The sequence below is a fragment of the Dermacentor silvarum genome, chromosome 2, assembly GCF_013339745.2.
Source record: "Dermacentor silvarum isolate Dsil-2018 chromosome 2, BIME_Dsil_1.4, whole genome shotgun sequence".
Classification (NCBI taxonomy): domain Eukaryota; kingdom Metazoa; phylum Arthropoda; class Arachnida; order Ixodida; family Ixodidae; genus Dermacentor; species Dermacentor silvarum.
This window is the reverse complement of record NC_051155.1, coordinates 79,542,652-79,557,584: the sequence shown is the minus strand read 5'-3', so window position 1 is coordinate 79,557,584 and position 14,933 is coordinate 79,542,652. Positions and strand designations below refer to the sequence as shown.

Here is a 14,933-nt window from a genome sequence, read left to right as displayed (position 1 = left end):
AAATGGCTAACTTGGGGTGCTATGCAGGATGCGCCGAGTTTCTCGTTCGCACGAGTTTCACCCGAGTTTGCTCGATGGCAGTCAGTGAACGGAGATAGCAAGGAACGTGCAAGAACAGCAGGCAAAAAGAAATGTCGAGATAAAGCCGCGTATGACAACATGAGCGCACCCTGCGCGGCATAGTGATTCCGTGCTTCAAGCACAGAAGACTGCGCAGCAAAACGCGCCAGCGCCGCGTATTTTTATCAACGTATTATCACCATTTAGCAATACCGTGACCGTACCGCTGTCTATCTGCACACTTGCCGTGAGCCACTTGCCACGCTTTTCTAGGGAGCGTATAGGGCGTGCCTCCTCTTTCGAGCATTATCTTTCTATCCTCCGTCGAATGCGAACAGGGCACATGCGGTGCATTGTTGCGCCTACACTTTCCCTCAATCGATTACGTTCAAATACAACAAATAAAATAAGAAACACTTTATTTCTTGAAGTATCTGTTTTTCGTTTGGAATGCCATAAATGTTTGATGACAAACAGAGATCGAGCGAATTATAAAATTTTGCACTTTTTTGCCGCGAGTGGCGACAGTGAGGCGAAAGCTTACAAGCGGATACATTTTAGAGGGTCGCACGCACGAGGGAGTTCATACGGTGCGCAGTCGCCAGGGGCACTGCAGTGCTATCCTTGATAGGGTGCCTTGATGCCCGCGCGCATCGAGGCACTCTAATACTTGATAAAGTCAGTCATGACAATGATCTTTCCATTTCCTGACTATTAGGGGAATGGCAACGCAGCGCTACGGCATGGTTGTTCACCGTAGGTGCTTCACTTAGGCGGCTATTAAGGCCGCCACTTTATCAACTGAAGCTACGGGAGCAACGGTCGTCACTGCAAAATGGCTGTGCGGTATTCCAGGGTCCGTAGTGACGCAGCACAGTGAAAATGCGCCCGTTTATCTGCGAGCGGGAAGCCTCCGCGATGCATTGCAAAGAAGAGCGCGCTGCCCAGTGACACAATTCATCGCTTGTCATCGCTAGCCCAGTAAAGGTGCATCCATTGGCATGTATACGCAGAGTTTCAGTGTGTTGTTCTCTCCAATGTGCTTGCTGATTGCCTCTGCTGCTGAGCTAACAGCGATCGCAGATAGATATAGTAACGACAGCGCAGCAATCGCATTTTGGCGGGTGATGGCTCCTGTGTGCAGTTAGGAAATTAAACTTCGAACGCAGGAAGGGGTTGCAACTATTTAGTGTGCCGTGCTTCTGATGAAGAAATGCCATCGCACTGGGTTCTAAAAAGCGAGCGTTTCTCGGCGCTGACCGTGTTTGCGACACTGCAGATCCGATACACCACCGATGACAGAGCAGCCATCTCAAACAACAGTTGCGATACCTTTACGTTGGAAAACACTACGCACTGCTCAGCATCGTCATCCACCACGGCACATCGACGCCTTCCAAGCAGCTGCAGTGTCATTCCGATAATTATTTGCTGTGTGCTACGTCGCTACAATGCAGACAATGAGCCATGTTGTGGGGCCATCACAGCTTAAGAAGATAGATGCATGAGCCAGAGAAAGTCGCCGCTTTGTTTTTGATAGTGGTTCTCAGTTACAGTGCATCACCGATGACAGTGTGCTGTGCGTATTTTCTGTCGGCGGTCAAGATTGTTGATGCCTCTCAGTTCCGCACCACGTCACTGTTGCCGGAAAATAAGTTGGGCGTGGCCCAACCATGGCGGGCGCGCGCACAAGAGTTACATGCCTCGCGCGAGGCGTGACGTGTGGTTTTGATTGACACGCGAACTCGGGCCAAACTCGTACATCGCGAAACCCCCCTCGAGTTGAACTCGGGAACATGGTGGCGGCAGCAGCAGCCTGTGTAATCGCATCCAGCGGCAGCAAGCGTCAATATGACCATCTGGACCCGTTCACCTACATGTCCGACGTAGAGTTACAGCGTCATTTTTGCCTTTCCAAAACGTGAGTGCGCTGGCTGTGTGACGAGTTAGGCGAAGGCCGTCGTCTGCAGAGATAGGGTGGCGGGCAAATTATGCTTTCCCAGCGTAGACTGGTGTGACTAGGCTGCGGAGGAATAGTTCGTGCGATCGCTTCGGCTCTCTCCTGTTTCGAGCAAGCTCGTCCACCGCGCCCCAGCCCCAGGCCAGGTCCGGCGTCGTCATCGGAGTACTGGAGCACCTGCGAGCACCTGGGGTTCAACCCGGACCAACCAACCTGAGCAGGCGAAGTAGTCACATTATATTGGAAGACTCAGAATGGACGCCGGGCTGCCTTCCGGTGCAACAGGTGCCGAAATCAGTTGTGGCAGGTACACGGTACCGCGGCACGGCACGGGCAGAGAGGCGAAGGAAGTTACTGCGCTAACACGGACCGCCTCGGCCGTCCGAACGACCACCTCTCCAGGCGGCAAATGATTTGGCTCACGTACTGCGTGAGCAAAAGCGTAGACATATGGATCTTGAAAGAGACCGTAGACTTGTTTCCTCTAACGGAGCACGCCATCGCTGACTGGAGGAGCTACCCCATTAAGGTCGCGAGGGACGAGCTGCTGGCGCCAGCTCCACTCGGTGGCCCCGGGAAGACAGCGCAAATTGACGAGTGCCTTCTTCGCGGCGAGCAAAAGTGCAATCGAGGCCGCCTAATGACGGGCGACAACTTCCGCCGAGCCGCCAAAACTACGGTGGTGTTAAAGATGGTGGCCCATGGGTCTTCGGCATGGTCTGTGCGACCTGAGGGGTGCTGCTACTTTTCAAGGTCGACCGACGAAAGGCGGCGACGCTAGGCGCCATTATTGCAGCCAATGTTCAACCAGGGACCATTATTCATAGTGACGAATTGGCCGCATACAACTGTATCCCAAATTCAGTGGATGCTAACGGGGCTATGCCTCAATCTGCATTGGGACACAGTTAACCACAGCGTGCACTTAGTGGAAACCAACACGGGCGTTCACACGCAAAAAATAGAAAGTTATTGTCAAAAAGTAAAGCGCCACCTCGTCAGCAGTGGGTACAGAGTAACTGCACTGATGCTGGAGTCCCACCTGGGATGAATGTGGTGGCACTCAACGGCCACGTGCGCTGCAAAGACCCTTTCTTGCGTTTGTTAGAAGCCACGGATCGCTGGGGCTACCCAGTATAAAGACTCTTTCCTGCGGTTGTTAGAAGCCATCGCTCGGCGCTAGCCAGTATGAAGGTGCGTCACAATGTAAAAGAAAATAAAGCGTAGTTTTTTTATCCTTGCATGAGTGTTTTCCGACATTCCTGAGTGCTTACACGGTGAGCGCGCGGCAAACCACTTCTGCGCTAGCCGACGCTCCCTTCGTCTCGAAGCCTTACTTTAGCGCGAGCAACGAGCGATCTGTTGAAAGCCCAGTGTAAAAATCAGGCGCACACCAATCTGTGCTCGGAAATGGGAGCGCAAGCACGTAGCGAGCCGCACCAATCCAATCCAGAGGAAGAAAGAGGAGGGCGTGCATGCCCTCGTGGCATAACGCGAAACGATTAAACTACAAATTAGTCTAATACACATTCAGTGTACAATTTGTAAACTTTAAAACACCTATATCTACGGTAATTTGGCTAATATCATTGTACTGAATGCATTTATTTGATAACTTGCTTGTGCCTCTAATGCACTCGGTGGAACAACAAACAAGTGAAAGAATGCACTACCATGCACCGACCGTATGATCACGTGAGCCCCAGTTTGTCGACCGCCCATATGGCAACGCCCAAGGGATGATGGCCACCCAGAGTGAATCTAGATACACCAATGAAACTGGAGGTGTGCCGACGGACAAACTTTGTCTTGTTACCATTAGTTCTTTCATCTTGGGGCGTCGCCAGAGCTCGTGAAGATCCCGAGTTTCGCCAAACTCGGGGCATCCTGCATAGCACCCCTGGTCTCAATTTAACTCGAAAATGAGATGTGAACGCAAAAAAATCTTTATGTGAGGAATGAGTGTGCATAATTTCATATCAAAATATTATTTCGAAAAGTTATCAATGCTCGCGTAACATGAGATGGAGCAAAATCTTTTGAGCAAAACTTAAACAAATCTTCACACCATGTGAAAGACGTCAAAATAAACACCGAGCCCTAAAACACACCAGCTTTATAGCTGGAGCACACTTGACATGCACTGGAGCCTCCTTTTGTTCGTGTGGCTGCTCGGCAACAAAATAAAATGAGAAATGTATTTTGAATAACATTTTCATAAAAGAAATAGCAATCATTTTCGGTTTCACAATACCAGGGTATGGGTTAGAACACTCCCTGCAACTCCCAAACTAATGACCATAGGAAGACAATTCAACATGTTGCTGAATGTTTGGCCATACATAAAATGTAAGAAAAGAACAAGAAATCAAAAACGTTGACTTTAGAAAGTCGCCTTCCAGCTTGACCCATGCGTCTGCTTCCTTCCGCGTAGGTATACTTTGGGGACTTGAGGCTGGAGTGGCCCTTAGCCCATACGAAACCTGGTTTTAAGGACCGACAAAAGACGACCACAGAACGCTCCACAAGTGCTGAACTCCCGTGAAAGCATCACATGCTCGACACCTTCTTTAAATGTGCGTGGAAAATGAGCGATAAGACTTTAAATTTGACACAAGGCTGAAATGAAGCCACACCTATACGCGAAAACTTCAGCCGTTTATAGATGGGCAAAATGACTGCAATGGCAATCCTGCAGTTCCATCATGAAGATGGGTTACAACCATTTATTTGAACAACTTTATTCTCCATATGCCTTGCGGCAAATCCTGGCATTAAAAAAAGTAAGAAGAGTTGTTATTCTTTATCAGACTGTGGCACCCTCTGTAGGTGTGAAACAATACCACCACACCGATACTATAGATTCCTAGATTGCGCGCAGCAACTGAGCCATGCGCCAGCCGATTTGAAAGTAACGCCCGCACAAAAAAGTAGGCACTCATAAGGAGTGCCTACTTACCTGCACAATGAAATTTATCCCTGTGCAGTCCTCTCCTGTCAAAAAACATGGTGCAATATTTAGCCTATGTTCAATTCTTTTTTTCTCAGTCATTGCCACACGGACTACATAAGCGTGCACACCTACTTCATGCAGAAACTTCGCAGTAATGCTGTCATTGTCCTCATGGCTTCTCATATGAGGCTTTTTTTGAGAAGGAATTCGATAAAACTCCTGTTGCTGGACAATAAAGTGGGATTACAGAACGAACGATGACACCTTGACACGTGCAGAACGCCTCTGACGCAGTCGTGCGCATTAAGTACAGAGTTGACACCGACGACGCCTAAACCAGTTCGCACCATAGCTTGAGTGATGTATTTCAAGGTCAAAGCCACATAAAACCTTAGTTTAAAGTACCAAGGATAAGACATAATATCGCAGGAATTTTACATTGGCAGTGTAAGGCCAGCAGTCTGTATATGTATGCATCTAGGGCGCCGAGAGCATTTTTGTAGCAGTTGAGATGGCGTATCAGTATTTCTGTGTATTGGCCATTATGTGAAGTCCTTAGTAATGATTGAACTTTTACTGCTCGCAATGTTTTGTATTCTTCACGCTATAAAAAAGCTATATTGAACAGGGAGAGTCAAGAACACTGCCTTGCGGAATCGGAAGCTTGACATAAAACACTTAACCGAGCATTTGTAAACGGAAACAAGCAAGGGAAACAAACGCGTTATTTGAGTATCGAGGCCACCAGTGCGGCTAGTTAGGATGGAGGCAAAATTTGTGAGTTCGTGTCTCTAGACGGGTATGACGTCAGTTTGCTTCGTTCCCTTGTATCACTTGGTGTTTTAGTTCATTCCTTAAATGTACAGTAAAAACAAAAAGACACTTTCATAGGCTCTTTCGTGTACCGTTCTTCATAGCACTCTCAATTATACAAAAAAGACTGCGCACAAAGTGTTGCCCATATAAACCAATAAATACAGCGTTGTTCTTACATATATCCTAATTAAATAATCGTGTTTCCAGCACGTTGTGCATTATTGCGTTATTGTATAGCAGTTTCATTTCTTTTTGCACTACACGTGAATTAGTACATTAGGTCATTCATACTTAACAAGACTCAATAACTTTAAGGCTACTTTTGAGGTCTCCTCTAGGGCTTGCTGTTTTCGCATTCTCATTGCGTTACTTTAGGCAAACACTGCTTTAATATGATGATGATGATCATAGCCAATGACACATACCCTTTATCGTGAATTGCCTAAAGAGCGCGTGGCACAATAATCCCAAAACAATAGGTCTGAGTGTATCAAACGCCTCCGCTATTTGAACTCGCAAAAACTGTTAAGCGACGTTGAATCAGACGATGACACAACTGCGACTTACGAAACCAACTGTTGATTTCATGAACTTGTGCTCAAACGACATTAAACACTCAAGCACAACAACAGCGGCGAGTACAGGTGGCGATCATTCAAATCTGATCTGCGGATCAGACAGGTCGCCTATTTCTGTATGGCCCAAATAACTTTCCGGCGTAATCGCTGGTGCTCGCTTAGGTTCTATTATGCTCCCATATCCCGTGGAGCACGTAGTCCGATTGCACACGTTTTGGTGACAACATATAGGCAACACACAGAACCAGGGATAATTTACAAGAAACATCCGTTACTGAAACACGCGTCTTTCACAGAGCCACAAACGTTAACGAGTGAAAAGCGCTCACCGCGAAAAGACACGCGTACACATGTTAGCCTTTTAACAACAATGCGATCATCCCTGAAATTAAAATCTTGCGGAGTTACTGCGCTTGTCCTCTTAGGCGATTCCCCTTTTATTTTAATAGAACACCAGCCCTGTAACAGGACTCCCACGAAAAGAGTATGGTGTAAAGCAAAGAAAATTCCACTGCCGGACGGCTATTTGTTATTATGATTTTAACGCAAGAGCGTTAATGACCCCGGATTGTATGGTATGGTAAAACTTTATTAAGGTCCTTCGGAACGCGCCCGTAGCGGGCCACTAGCCGTGAATGGTATGGTATGGTAAAACTTTATTAAGGTCCTTCGGAACGCGCGTCAGCACGGAGCGGGCCACTGTCACGTCGGTACAGAAAGGCCGAGCCCCTCTGCTGCGTCGCGGGCCCAATGAACAGCCCATAGCTGTGCTTCAAGGTCGGGGCTGCTTAGGGCAGCCTCCCATTTGGATGACGTGACGCCGTCGCCGTCATGTAACAAAAAATCCGGCGTGGGTCTCAGCGTCAGTTTCGGCGTAGGCACCGCCGTCCGCGGCCGAGAAACTAATCCTCAACCACGCAGGGCCTCAGATATATTCAGGTATGTGGATATACTACGTCTTGCTATATGACGTGCGGTATATGCGGGTTATATTGCCACACCATTCTATCACTAATGTTGCTCATACTTTGTCTCACATTCTTGACAAAGCTATTCCTCGGAATTTTGTAAATAACAACGCACAGACAAATGCCATGTAACAAAACATCTACAGCGCATGCATTTAATGGAAATCTTCTCAAAGTGCGAAACAAAAACGGAAACCTGAAAATTATGTAATTTCTTTGGCGTGGTTGCGGACAATCTCCGGGATCGGCCCACGCAAGAGGCTGCGTTTCTGCGAGAAAGCTTGCCTTCGTGCATAGCGTTCGGCGCCAGCGTTTCCCAGTAACAATTAAGGTTGCATTAGGTGCTGTATTCGTGTTTGGGCGAATACGCTGCACGCATTACTGAGAGTTGAACCGATAAGGAGGAAGTAGCTGCTGGCGGCTTTCCAGCGCGTTGCCACGCGAACGTGGTCGAGCGCGAGGGGCCCGAGAAGGCCACGAGCTAGAATCACGCTTGCGCGTGCAGACGTTCGGACAGCTCTTTCTCGTTCTGGACGGAGCACCGAGAGGACGGCGAAGACAACGTGGCTGTTCCGCGCCAGCCGTAGCAGGCCTCGACCGTCTTCCCAGCAGGCAGCGTCAACGGTAGCGTGCTGGCTTCCGTGGTTCTCGGTGGCCAGACACTGCGGGGTGGCGCATGGACTTTGCTCAAGGCGGTCCCGTTCAAGCACTGCTGCCGGCTGTCTCGCAGTTTCTCTCTGTACCAGGCAGCGCAGGTCCTGTAGCAACTTCTCGTCGACCGCAAGTGGATCTGGTTCATCAGAGCTGCTACGGTGGCAGGTACTGTGAGTCAAATTTTATATCAATAGAAACGGAGATACACGGTCAACTATTCAGTTAGACTGGTAGAATAGGCTGGACACCTGGCAGATCAGCTCCGTGGGCGCCCGCAAGTTAGAGGACGATTAATGCAAGAGAAAATAGTTTCCACCCAAATTACAGCAAGAAAATACAAAGGAATCCCTTAGGTCTTTACCGGAAAACTTTGCAGTTGAAGAAGACTTCCTCGTCTACTTGTGGATCCTAAATCTACTTTCATTTCTATCGATGTTCCTTCATGTTGGGTTATGAGTAGTTAAACAGACCGTACTTCCGATAGGTGTGAGAGCTCGCTTATACGGCTTCGCTGTGACTGCTCTATCATTTGTCATATTGAAACACAACCGTGAAGCAATACTTGCACGTTGTGTTTTACTGTCTCAAGCTTAAAGGTCAGCTGTTAGTTTTTGCGGCTCTGGCGATAAGGAGTAGCGAGCAACGCAGCCAGGAACGTTGCTAGAAGCACTTTTGAGATGATGTGAATAGCTTTTTCCTCCAGCGGCGTGATCCTAGAATACAGTCGTTTCAATGTGACCGTAAAAATGATAAAATGAATTGAGTATTGGCTATTTTTTTGTAATTAGCAAACGAACTAATATGCATGCCCATTCACCTAACCTCTGCCACTCTTATGAAAGAGAGGGTGAACAAAGCATATACGCGTCCGTTATAATTGCAAATATGCATGCCGCATGCAATCTGGAATCGGTGAGACAGGAAGACGAAATGGCTCAATACGACGAGAGACGCGCTGGAAATGTCAGTTACGAACGCGTCCTCCAGCCAACTATACGCCATCTCACAAGTACCAAGCAGCACTGTCGAAGGTGCGAGGCGTACCCAAGCAATATCCTTAGGCAGTGGTGCGCAGTTCTTGTCGTAACTCACTGATTATTGCCTGCACTAGTTTAATTTTTGCTCGCTACATGATATGGTACAGCGATAGGTGACATGATATGGCCTTTGGGCATGAACGTTGTATGCCGACAATTACTGTGGAATTTACCGCCGGTAACCGTAACAGCCACCCTAACCGTGATCACCGGCTCTCCGCCCTGGCAGCAAGAAGCAAGTGGCAAAATCCGTCGTCGATAAGTCTCGTCTCAAGCTGAGGTCAAAGCGTAGGTATCTTTTTTCGAAATTATTGAGGACGGCTGTTTGTTTTCACGCTCCTATGGCTACAGACACGGCGCCGAGCCTTAAAACTGGTCTGATTTCTAGTTAGCACTAGACGCCACAACACCAGTAGCACTGGTGATGCGTTGAAGATGCGGAAAGCTATAAAGGCCTATTTGTTCACGGCACAAATAATTTACTACGCCATTCTAGCACGGTACATGATGACGTTAGCGAGCAAACGCCAAGTAGACGCCGATCAGACGCTGTGCCGCAGGTGATCTGTTGTTAAGGCGTGCGTCTCGACTACTTGCTAAGCAGGCTACAAGGTAACTGCAGGAAAAGCGTGCACATGATGCGAAGCCCCGCTGTCAGACGCAGGTAAATACAACTTATGGTTATGGTGTCGAAACACTTTCTTCGTAAGTCCACCAACCATGGAGCATGTACAGACAGGAGATCAAGAAACGCTGAGCAGACGACACGGTGCGGATGAGATCTCGAGGGGCATACGGCTTTCCGATTGGTTAAGAATTCGTGTAGCTTCCACAGTGCTGCCAGGAACTACTGAGATAGTTATAGGTGGACCATGATGAGCAATTGCAAGTTTATTCAGCAATTAGGCGCTGTAAAATCATAGCAGGCAATTCGTTTGGCCTTGTAGTAACAAAAGTACCTATATATTCGGCTTTTTGGTCAACGGCATCCACCTTCGTCGGAAAGTTCTGCCTAACCTCCTGAAGCGGCGTATATGCACGTAGATGGCATCGACCGTCAACGGCCGCTGCTGCTCCGTATGCATCAAATATAAATTTCAGGCATGGGGCCAGACAATCAATTACGAACCCAAATAATGGTTAGTACTGCACTGTACAGGTTGAACGGAAAATTTGTCGCCGTAATTGTGAATCGTACTTACCGATGGTGTCGCAACCTGACGCTTGCCGCGTTGCATTGCGGTCGCGCAATACAACGCAAGCCGCGTCCGACCACAGAAAATCATTCGCAAAAGGAAAACAGTAAAAAGAGAAAAAAGAGAAAGAGCATGCCCTGAAGTTTGCTCGTAGCAGCGTGCAAGTGAGTGCGGAGAAAACAGTATTAGGACAACGTTAGGAAGAACATCGCTGCCGGATTGAGCGCCGCCCAATGAGACTCGCCGGCGGTGCATGAACGTTTGTCGCTACTTAAAGAAAGCAGACAATACAGTACGATGGGAGAGGCGCTGCATCCCTTAACTCATATTTAAATCAATGCGTCCCTTAACTTATATCTTGTAGTACAGTTGGCACTTCTCCGAGGTAAAATTTTTAAAAATAAATTGCTGCTAGGCGAGGCGGGCTTACGAGCCAATGGTCTTAAAGCGTAAGCTTGCATGAAAGATATTCGAAGGTGTGTTTACAGGCTTGCGTCGACGGCGCAATGGACACAGCATCAGTCTTTTTATGCCATGGCGCACTTTCTAAGAGTTTCCGAGAGCGCGGAATGTTGACGTTATTGTGCACCTGCGCACTTATTAGCAGTCAAATTATCTCCACAGTGCCGGTAGATTCTAAGCAAGCTTCTCTTTAAAGTCTGTTTCTAGCAATACAGATCGTCCGGATACTCCCGTGGCATAAGAGCGCCAACAGAGATAGCCATAGCATGGCCGCTAGATAACGTGGCCTTGGCAAGCATAGCGCGCGACGCGGCCACCGAGCGGGGCCCTGCGTGTGATAAGGCGTAGTGTAAATGAACAATTATCACAGTCAGTTGCAAATAGAAGAAAGAAAACACTAGCATTTTTTGATACTAGCGCAAACAGCTAAGCCGTCATTCGCAGCAGAAAAATAAATCTCATTTTATCAGTTTAGCGTGCTCAACGGGCCCTTACGCTGGAGGGTGAAGGGAACAAGGCACATTACCCGAAATATTTATCAGGGCGTTGCTTTAGCGCCTCTCACATGTAACGCAAGCAGGTGGCTTCTTGAATTGATTACGCCTATTTAAACAACTGTGTCTACCACAGGCGCCAGCTACGCGCTGCCAGTTTGCTGTGAGACGACCAAGAAACCAAGGGCCATATTCTGAAACGTTCCACTACGGCAATAGTTCGCCTAGGCGATAGTCATGTTCAGTAAATCAACCGCATGCTTACCCGCGACGTCAGCATGCACTACTAACATGCGCACTTGAACACTTCGAAGCACACGAGAGAGCGCACCATGCGTGTGCAGAGTGGCTCGGGTGCGTTGTTTTTCGAGTGTACCAGCTGCAGTACGATACAGGCGTGTTCGTTTATTCAATATACCGGGTGTTACAGCGAACACTTTCAAAAACTTTTTCAACTTTGTCTGTGGCAGCTAGTACAATTCTAGTTCATGAGATGGTCTACTCGAAGAGGGGGTCATTACTTGCACGAAAAAATGAAAGCATAATCGACGAGTTAACCAAAATTCACTAAATAAGTTCCTAACTATAATTACCGTATGGCCCATATTAGAATTTCTAAATTCTAGCCTTTCAATTCACAAGGCGGATCTATTTGGAAGGATAACACCACTTTGGACATAAGAATTTTAGGAGGTATGCACTGGCGTCCCAGTTATTTTGTGCTTCAATTTATAAAACGATGTTTTGTTAAGAAGGCAATTGAAACGCCGATGCATTTCTCCGCAAAGTTAGTGAATTAATATCTCCACACTGGTGTCATCCTGAGAACTCGTTCCAAGTGGATCGGTCATTTGACCTCCACGGCTAGAATTTGTATATTGCAATTTGAGCCATAAGGCAATTAGCTAAAATGTAATTAGCTAACTTTTGTGAATTAGTCGCTTATGCATTCAAATTTTTGTGCATGTGCGCCTATTCAAGTAGACCAGCTCTCATGAACTAGAAGTGGAACGTTTCAGAATGCGGTGCCAAATAGATGCACCATAACGCTCCTCTAGATCGGCTTCATAGTGGAACGTGGGTAGCGTTCAACCAAAGACGCAGGCCCAACGTTCCTATGCAGGTCTCCGCTCTGTGCGCTCGCGCATTAGCGTTCCCGCGAACGTTTCCGCTGAGCGGCTATGAGCAAATTGTTGGGATACACCTGTCTGGGTGGAGCGGGCCGCTTCAGGTAAAACTGAAATTCAAGCTTGTCCAAACTATTTATTGTCGCGTCAATAGACGGTAGACGCATCATTAGTTGCCCAGCAGCAATTCCCTATTACTTCACGTTTAGTTACGCACTATAGAGATGGTCATATGCGCAGACTGACAGGATTAGTTTGTTCCTGAACAAATTAGTATATTTTTAGGAGATAAATGTTGTGCACGTGTGTTGCGTGGATGGTTACCAGACTCTTTACAAATGAGGTGTTTAAAAAATGTTTAATCAATGCATCGCAGCCTGCAACCTTTAGGCTATACAGTGTGTGAGACACTGGGACTGCATATTTATCGCATTTTCTGGTCTCAATGCAGCGTCGCAACCGGCCAGTGCTGGCTCTGTAACCGCTACTGACCAATCCTGAAGGACCATAAAAAAAACTGGGACACAAGCTTCACCTTTAAGAGTGGAACGCGATAGCATTCAAAGATCCCTGGAGCTTATCAGACTTTTTTTCTCGTATATTGACACGTATACATACTTGAAGCCAAAACATTTCGGGTAGCCTAAATTTGTTTGTTTTTCTCCCATAATGCCCCTTCAGGGCCACGCTATAAGCCACTGACACTCATACTAATTACGTTACAGACAGTGCCTGGAGGCGGTCACCTGGAGGCCTCCTCCATCTTCGGGAAGCTGTCAGGGGTATTGCACCTTCAGCCAGCCCGTGGAAACGCCGTCGACCAGATTACGGGTAAGATGCCGCTCTTCTCCAGAAGTTTGCTTGGTAAGGACTCCCAGTAAGAAACTGGTTCCATTGAAACATACTAATAAATGGAAGCTATATGTATATATATATATATATATATATATATATATATAATTTTTGCGGGTAGCTCTCCATGAAGAGAGGTTTTATTGGGACGAACGTCTTCGTCTGCCCTGTTTTACCCCGTGTCCCACTACTGCTGGCGGCACATACCCATATCAAACAAAACTCACGCTTGTAACGCATTCCCCCACGTAGACGAAGCCCACCGGGCAAATCCACCAGCATCGCGAGCGGTGCAAGGCTTCAAGCGGGCAACAAGAGTCACTTCAGTCTTCGAAGAGCGTCGACCATTTGAAAAGAGACGCGCTATGCGGTACATCAATTCGCTTATACGATCGAACACAACGTAAAGTCCAGCATATTGCTGCAGTAGTTTTTCGCACAACCCACGTTTTTTGGTAGGAGTCCACAGCCATACGAATTCAACGGGATCATATGTGACGTGTCGGTGTCGGCGGTCGTTATGCGCCTTCGAGGAATCTTGTGAGATATGGTCTCAGATATGCAGGCATCATCGTGGCTCATAAAAGAGAAGATTGTATCGAGGGTATAACGTGGCGGCCGAGCGTAAAGGAGAAAGAAGGGGCTGTAGCCGCTAGTCTCGTGCTGGGCAATGTTAAATGCAAAAGTAACGAAAGGTAGAACGCTGTCCCAGTTCTTGTGGTCCGTCGAGACGTACCTACATTGACAACATACTCTTGAGAGTTGGTGCATTCCGTAAGGCCGTTTGTTTATGGGTGGTACGGTGCAGAGTGTCGTAAAACTAGAACACAGACAAAGCATCTCTTCAACCACATCTGCAATAAACTGTCACCCACGATCGCTGATAACGGCTTTAGGAGGACCGTCTCGGAGGATGATAAAGCGTAGCAAGAAAAGGCACATTGCGGCTGCAGTAGCCGATGGTATTGCAGCCGTCTCACAGCAGCGTGCCAGGTGGCCAGTGCACACTACGATCCAACGATTTCCGTTATATGACCGTGGAAACGGGCCGAGAAGGTCGACGGCAACTTACTCGAATGGAGTCCTTGGGGTTCGCGCAGGGTGTAGTCTACCAGGAGGAGTACTTGTGGGACCTTTGCGACGTTGACATTTGTTGCAGCTAGACACGTACTGCCGCGTTGTCTGACGCATATTAGATCAGTAAGATCTTGAAGACGGCGAAAGCGTGCTAGCATGCTCCCAAATGACCGGAGGTTGGGTCGTGATGCATAGCCCGCAAGATGGAAGTGCGCAGACTTTTCGGGACCATCAGAAGATATCGTTAGCCAGTGGTAGAATAGTTCTTGTACAGAAGTCCACCACGTCTGCAAAAACGATTGGCTGTTGAATTCTGTTTGGCAGCAAGCAGTTTTAAAGTGTCCTCGTTTTGCTGCTCAGTCCTAAAGGTATTGAGATTAGAAAATGCTGGCTCCAAGGATACGATGTAGTGGTCAAAGTTTCCGCGTCACAGTGCGTCGTGGGAAGCGGTAGCCGCGACAGGCAGTCGGCGTCGTCGTGTCCGTCGACCGCGTTTATAGAAAACAGTGAAGTAGTACTACTGTAGACGGGGTGTTCAACGTGCAAGCCTACGAGATAGATCGCGCATATTGACGAGCCAGCACAACGAGTGATGATCTGTGACGATGGTGAAAGGGCGTCCGTACAGGTATGACCGACAGCGCTGTACTGCGAAAATCGTCGCGACACATTCTTGTTCTGTGACGGTGTAATTGCGCT

The 14,933-nt window shown here is 47.8% G+C and overlaps 1 long non-coding RNA gene across 1 annotated transcript in view; it reads left to right on the top strand.

The window, feature by feature from the left end:
* The first annotated feature begins 7,860 nt into the window (after positions 1-7,860).
* LOC125943068 (uncharacterized) overlaps positions 7,861-14,933 on the top strand; it is a 216,870-nt gene continuing 209,797 nt past the window's right edge. Inside the window, exon 1 of the long non-coding RNA XR_007465528.1 lies at positions 7,861-8,154. This is a non-coding gene — a long non-coding RNA (uncharacterized LOC125943068). The remainder of the gene's footprint in view (positions 8,155-14,933) is intronic.